This window comes from Zophobas morio, unplaced genomic scaffold (assembly GCF_036711695.1).
Source record: "Zophobas morio isolate AGI-343-1 ecotype UQ-CSIRO unplaced genomic scaffold, CSIRO_AGI_Zmor_V1 ptg000012l, whole genome shotgun sequence".
Taxonomy (NCBI): Eukaryota; Metazoa; Arthropoda; class Insecta; order Coleoptera; family Tenebrionidae; genus Zophobas; species Zophobas morio.
The window spans coordinates 20,836,924-20,845,463 of NW_026972117.1; positions in this window are offsets into that span (position 1 = coordinate 20,836,924).

Genomic DNA, 8,540 nt, shown 5'->3' on the forward strand with positions numbered 1-8,540 from the left:
TTTATTCAGTAAAATTTTGTGATGACGTCATCACTTTTGGGGGGTGGATCAACAATATATTTTCATAAAAAATTTACTATACTTACGATAAAACGTGTGCAAAACTTCAAAGCATTCAGTTTTGTAGTTCCTAATTTCATCAATAAAATAAATTGACTCGTTCATTCTTGTACAAGTATAAACAAATCTATAAAATATGAATGGAATAATAAATCACAACCATAGACTAATCATATTTTGCACTAAATTTAAATTAAATTGAGGTGACGTTATGGATTTTTTGAAGGAAATAAACAAATATATTTTGGTTAACATTTACCATACTTATAACTTTAAAACGTATGCAAGATTTCAGAGCATTAAAAATTAAACTGCAAAATGTTGTACAATTCTGTTTTTTTCCAACAATTCGGATCTTTCAAGTAAAAAATCAACACGGATTCATAAACCACACGTGTAGACTATGTTATTTTATAAAATTTAAAACTCATTTACTATGTAAATTTTGAGGTGACATCACATTGTTGGTGTATTTGATTACGATTAGACAAAGTTTGGTTAGCGATTTACTATCTACATGATATTCATAATTCCCATATAAAATTTGACAACAATCGGTCCGGTAGTTTCGGAAGTTATGTCTAACAAAAATTCATACGAACAGACAAACAGACAGATGGAAACGGGATACCTACGTTTTTGTACTCTAGGTATCATAACACATCGGGAGTAATAGATGAATGCATTGATAAAGTACAACTGTAGACTAGGAAAAAACAAGTAAATTAATGATTTACCATGATTTGCTTATAATAACTGTAAAACGTTTGAAAGATTTTAGAGCAATCGGTTTTACAATTTTAAAGTTATTTTTTTCCAAAAATCTGAATGTCAATGGTGAAAAATAAAACGGATTCATTCGCCACAGGTGTAGGAGTATATTATTTTACAAAATTTAAATAACATCCACTATGGAACATTCTCTTCTTACAATGGTCCGTGATAAATGATAGACACCTCATTTTTAAGATACTTTGCTATGGTCAATTGCAATACCACTATTGTAAAAATTAATTGTGTTGCGGGAGTGTACGATCACATTACGAACTTTATTGATGCTCACTGACAAGAATAAACGTCCGTCCCACTTCAAAAAACAAATTATTGCTCCTTCAATAAACCCTCGTTTGAGTAGGTGACTACTTAACAGTTTATTTTCAGTTAAGTACAAAAGGTGGCAGATGTATTCATTTACAAGCATAAATTCTGTGCACAACGATCTAAAATAATAGACAAATGCCTGCACATAACATGAAACACACACTTTGTGCATCAACTCGAGAAGTTCTATTTATGATCACGCTCTGATTATAATACGAGAGTACAGTTGGGATGTCTTGCCGACAAATGGATTAATTATATGGCAAACCGTACCGAGTTTAAAATTTAGAAAAGATAATTTTTAAATTTTTTATGTAATTATTTCCTTATTTCTCGTCGTTGTTTTTTTCCATGTTTGGACTATTCGGTCTGAGCAAAGTCATCCCTTCAATTACCCACACACTTCAACTCCAACTTCTTCCTTAGGGACCAGAAGAATAATTATACCACTTGTCTGGAGTATAGTACATGCCAAAGCGACTGGAAGAAGTTAGTAAATACACTGTACTGAATCCTCAAAACCTGTAATCTGTATAATTAATTATTATCAAGTGCAAATTTTTCTGTAAAGACATTTAAATTTATTCACAAATTTATGAAAACCATTTGTTATTCGAATTGTCAGCTTTTCAAGCTGTAACAATTACTTCACAAGAATAAAACCCATTCAAAATGCAACCATGCATAATTCAATGACTTCCTGCGACCATCCTCAGTTAATTTCCTTCATGTTGAAGAGATACGTTTTTATCTGTTTATTATAATGTTATAGTCACTTTGTGACTAACGCGGTGCTTTAATATCAAATGAGGCAGCAGAAATGACACTTTTACACCCTCACTCCAGTTTATTGATTCTGAAAGTTGTGATAGACTACCTTATTCGGTTGTTCGCAAAACTAAAAAGAAGGCATTTACGACACATGAAGTTCAAGGGCAGTGATGTTACAGTAATATAAAGCTACGCCAACCACATAAAGAAAAATTGGTTCTACATTTAGAGGTGTACTAATACGCGTTTCTGGTTCTACGCGTATCATCATAATTTCATCCAGTATAATTTTTTGGGGTGTATAATATATAGAATTAGTACGACAAACTTACTCCGTACGCTTTTCGTTAAAGCTTCGAACTTTAAACTTCCAGGCTAGCATAGGCAAAAGGCTGTAAGTTTAACGTGCGAATTTATTTACAAATTTTTGGTGACGTCATCACTTCTTCGAGGGGATAAATGCTTACTATTGATACGTTCCGTGTAATACTAATAATAACAGTACTATATTTGCCGAATTTAGAGAAAATTAGATGACGCGTTTTTAACTAACCACTAATATAAAACAAAATATTTTCCGGGATATTTTTGAAAAGCATAGGTAGATGAATTCTGACTAGGAAATTACCATATTCATGACAATCTCAACTGGTGTGCAAAATTTCAAAACAATCGCTTTTGAAATTTCTAAGTTAAATAATAGAATTTTCAAAATTTACATACACAAATTCAAAAAACGATATAGAACCATATTGTTGGCACATCTTAAAAGAAATTTACTTAACAAAATTTTGAGATAATGTCATGATCAAATAAATAAAAAATAAAATAAATTTTGAATAGCGTTTCATACGTCTCAAATTTTACAATATCAGTTCAGTAGTTTTGGAAATGATCTGGCTAATAAAATTGATAACAGACGACAGATAAATCGAAACTAGAGACGTACTATTTTATATTTTAAGACCGCACACGTTCGGAGTTTAAAAACTGCCTTCCTTAAAAATTATATTTATAATACTTGACCTAGGGTACTAATTACCCAATATTGTCCATTTTACCAAAGATAATTTCTATCCCGCCATTGACTTGAATCGTAAAATTTTGCAGAATTCGTTAACAATTATTGGACCTTTGTGTAAAATAGTTTTTAATAAACTTTCTCGGGCATCTGGAAACATCGATTCTTGGCATTCTTTTAACAAAAAAATATAAAGCGCCTAGCAACTTTTGTCCATTTAATTAACATAACACATTTGTGCGTCGAAGTAAATAGATTTATGCAATCTCTTTATATATTTTTTTCGGAAAACTTTCAGACGCACCAGTAGCGTGGTACAGTAGAACGAGCGTCGGTGTCCAAATCCAAATTTTATATAGTTTTAAATGAAGTAAAATTTAGGTCTTTATTCAGGCACCGGTTTAAAATTTTAATGCGGTGGTTCAGCAGGTCCCATTCGCCCCTGATCACGGAACTTCAAATTACTTCAAAAACAAAATACAGGTAATCCCCAAGATTCTTACAAATTACTTCAAAAACAAGATAAGGGATCTCTAAGATTCTTTCAAACTAGTTCAAAAACGAAACACAAGAGATCCCTAAGATCCTTTCAAATTACTTCAAAAAGAAGACGAGGGGTCCCCGGGATTCTCTTAAATTATTTCAAAAACAAGACAGAGGCTCTCCAAGACTCTTTTAAACTACTTTAAAAACAAAACATAAATGGCCCCAAGATTCTTATAATTGCATCAAAAACAACGCACAGAAAGATTCCCGAAATTCTTTCAAATTATTTCAAAAACCAGATAAACAGGGGCTCCGCGAGGCTGTTTCAAATTACTTCAAAAACAATACCTAGAAATATTCCCGAGATTCTTTCAAACTACTTCAAAAACCAGACACAAGAGGTCCCCGAGATTCTTTTAAATTATTTCAAAAACAAAACCAGCAGGGGGTCTCCGAGATTACTTCAAAAACAAAACATATAGGACCCCGAGATTCTAATAAATTCCATCAAGAGCAACGCACAGAAAGTTTCCCGAGATTCTTTCAAATACTTCAAAAACAGTACACAGGAATATTCCAGAGATTCTTTCAAACTACTTCAAAAACAAAAGACATTGGGTCCCCAAGATTCTTTCTAATTACTTTAAAAACAAAACGAGGGCTCCCCGAGATTCTTTCAAATTATTTCAAAAACAAGACCCACAGGGGGTCCCAAAGATTCTTTTAAATTACTTCAAAAACAAAACATAAAGAGCCCTGTTGTTTCCGTTGCATCAAAAACAACGCACGGAAAGATTCCCGAGATTCTTCCTAACTACTTCAAAAACCAGACAAAAGTGGTCCCCGAGATTTTTTCAAATACTTCAATAACAAAACAGAAAAGGCCCCGAGATTTTAAAAAATGGCATCAAGACCAACGCACAGAAATAATACCGATATTCTTTCAAATTACTTCAAAAAATATACATAGAAATATTCCCGAGATTCTTTCAAATTACTTCAAAAACCCGACACAAGGGGTCCCCGAGATTCTTTCCAATTATTTCAAAAACAAAATCCACAGGGGGTCTCCGAGATTCCTTCAAACTACTTCAAAAACAAAACATATAGGGTTCCGAGATTCTAATAAATTGCATCAAGAGCAACACACAGAAAGATTCCCGAGATTCTTTCAAATACTTCAAAAACAGTACACAGGAATATTCTCGAGATTCTTTAAAACTACTTCAAAAACCAGACACAAGGGATCCCCAAGATTCTTTCTAATTACTTTAAAAACAAGACGAGGGATCCCCGAGATTCTTTCAAATTATTTCAACAACAAGACCCACAGCGGGTCCCAAAGACTCTTTTAAACTACTTCAAAAACAAAACATAGAGGGCCCCGAGATTCTAATAAATTGAATCAAAAACAACGCACAGAAAGATTCCCGAGATTCAAATTACTTCAAAAACAATACACAGAAATATTCCCGAGATTCTTTCAAACTACTTCAAATTATGTACTTTAGAAACAAAACACAAAGGGTCCTGAGTTTCTAAAAAACTACTTCAACAACAATATACAGAAAAATCCCCAGAATTCTTTCAAATTACTTCAAAAACTATTCACAAGTTGTCCTAGAAATTCATACAAATTACTGCAAAAACAAGGTATGTGATCTCCGAGATTCGTTCAAACTAGTTCAAAAACGAAACACAAGGGATCCCTAAGATCCTTTCAAATTACTTTAAAAACAAGACGAAGGGTCCCCGGGATTCTCTGAAATTATTTCAAAACAAAGACAAACGGGCTCCCCCAGACTCTTTCAAACTATGTACTTCAAAAACCAGACACAAGGGGTCCCCGAGATTCTTTCATATTACTTCAAAAACTATTCACAAGTTGTCCTAGAGATTATACAAATTACTTCAAAAACAAGGTATGTGATCTCCGAGATTCGTTCAAACTACTTCAAAAACAAAACATATAGGGCCCCGAGATTCTAATAAATTGCATCAAGAGCAAAGCCCAGAAAGATTCCCTAGATTCTTTCAAATACTTCAAAAACAGTACACAGGAATATTCCCGAGATTCTTTAAAACTACTTCAAAAACCAGACACAAGGGATCCCTAAAATTCTTTCACACTGCTTCAAAAATAAAAGACATTGGGTCCCCAAGATTCTTTCAAATTACTTTAAAAACAAGACGAGGGATCCTCGAGATTCTTTCAAATTATTTCAACAATAAGACCCACAGCGTGTCCTAAAGATTCTTTTAAACTACTTCAAAAAAAAAACATAAAGGGCCCCGAGATTCTAATAAATTGAATCAAAAACAACGCACAGAAAGATTCCCGAGATTCAAATTACTTCAAAAACAATACACAGAAATATTCCCGAGATTCTTTCAAACTACTTCCTTCAAAAACAAAACACAAGGAGTCCCCACGAGTTTTTCAAATTATATACTTTGAAAACAAAACAAAAAGGGTCCCGAGATTCTAAAAAACTACTTCAAAAACAATATACATAAAAATCTCCAGAATTCTTTCAAATTACTTCAAAAACAAGATATGTGATCTCCGAGATTCGTTCAAACTAGTTCAAAAACGAAACACAAGGGATCCCTAAGATCCCTTCAAATTACTTTAAAAACAAGACGAAGGGTCCCCGGGATTCTCTGAAATTATTTCAAAACAAAGACAAACGGGTTCCCCCAGACTCTTTCAAACTACTTCAAAAACCAGCCACAAGGGGTCCCCGAGATTCTTTCAAATTATTTCAAAAACAAAACCCACAGGGGGTCTCCGAGATTCCTTCAAACTACTTCAAAAACAAAACATATAGGGTTCCGAGATTCTAATAAATTGCATCAAGAGCAACACACAGAAAGATTCCCAAGATTCTTTCAAATACTTTAAAAACAGTACACAGGAATATTCCCGAGATTCTTCAAAACTACTTCAAAAACCAGATACAAGGGATCCCCAAGATTTTTTCCAACTACTTCAAAAACAAAAGACATTGGGTCCCCAAGATTCTTTAAAATTACTTTAAAAACAAGACGAGGGATCCCCGAGATTCTTTCAAATTATTTCAAAAACAAGACCCACAGCGGGTCCCAAAGATTCTTTTAAACTATCGTACTTCAAAAACAAAACACAAGGAGTTCCCAAGATTTTTTCAAATTATGCACTTTAAAAACAAAACACAAAAGGTCCCGAGATTCTAATAAACTACTTCAAAAACAATATAGAGAAAAATCCCCAGGATTCTTTCAAATTACTTCAAAAACTATACGCAAGTAGTCCCAGAGATTCTTACAAATACAAGACACAAGGGGTCCCCGAGATTCTTTCAAACTACTTCAAAAACAAAACACAAGGGGTCCCCAAGATTCTTTCTAATTATTTTTAACTCAAGACGAGGGATCCCCGAAATTCTTTCAAATTATTTGAAAAACAAGACATGACGGGCAGCAGTGGGTGGCACCATCTGAAAATCGGGAATTTTTCTGAGGCGAGAGTAGCCGTAGTACACCAAAGGTCGATGTCCGAATCCAAATTTTATACACTTTTAAATGAAATAAAATTTCAGCCTTTCAGGCTCCGCTCTAAATTTTTCCCACGCTGGTTCACCAGGTCCCATCCGCCCCTGATTTCCCATTACCTTTAAACTTTTTAAAAAAGTAGGTACCCCAACCCGCAACTGTCTCGAGTTCATAACATTTTAGAAAAAGATTCGTGAACTACTTAAGCTAACGGCCGCTATATTGCAAACTTTGAGATTGGCTACCTAGAAAACTGTTATTTATTTACGGTTGAGGACTCCAAAAAAATTATTTATCAAGTGCCAGATCTGCTGGCGTTATCTTAACGCTAATTTTTTATGTGCTCATAAAATTCAAGCGAACAATAGGTTTTAATAGACAGTGATGAGACACCATGTAGGGAAAACAGACAATTTAAAAGTATTTTGGCCAAACTTAATTATCTCACCAAATCAAGAAAAATGTTGTTAAAACTCTGGTCACAGTGCAGGTATCATAAAAAAGAAATTGATTGAGGCAGAACTGCTCTCGAACTTGCGAATTTTATTTTTTTATGATCATCCCGTAAATTAAAATAAAACGGATTCATAAACCACTGGTGCAGAAAAAATTTAAATAATATTTGCTATGAACAATTCTGAGGTGCCGATGATGAGACAATTTTTTTACCCTTTTCTACACGATAATAGTAATACACCTCATATTTTATATTCTAGACATTGCCACCTTTACTTAACGCACTTGTAACAACAATATTTTAACTACCAATTCGTACTTTTTAGGCTTCAACGGCGAAGGAACCATTACTCAAGGTTTTATGTATATAAGCAGCAAAGTAATGGAAGTATAATACAGTATCTGAAAGTCAAATTTTATCTAAAATGGCATGCTGACAATGTTCCTTCGATACTAAATGTGCTGAAGTAAGAATATGAATGAAAAGTTTAAAAGGAGGGGTATATCTGTTTATACAGTTTAAAATAGTACACAACACTTCCAATGTTGGTTGACGGAGGTTACTAGAATACTATTTGGTCAATGATATGGAAACGATTATGTAACAGTTCTGTTCAATGCAAAATGACTGGAACCCATGGTGATTAAATTCAAATTGGTTTTCATTTTATTTCTGTCAATTCAAGGCAAACAATTTTAAATAAATTTATTTAATCACAAGTGTCATCTTTAACTATAAGCGAAGTATTGTGCTCGCTCACACACTCAGGTGTACAGAACCACTGACGTGTCGTAACTTTCAGTGTTTACTACAGAATAAACCCGACACTGTTTTTTTGATCAATGGAAGCTAAAATTACACACTTTATATCTACTCTTTCAATGGACTTGAGGTAAAAATCTTACACTGTCTTTTCTTCTCCTGTAACAATCGAGTGTGTTGTGTTTACGAAACGTCACATTTCTTGTCGAAACTTGTCACTCTTGTTAACACATGTCAATTGCGCGGTACCGCACCGTAACTTTTCACTCCTATGCTACTACAAGCGTACAAAACAAATGACGTCACCTCCGATGATAAGAACCAGATAATGAAAACTAATGTCTACTG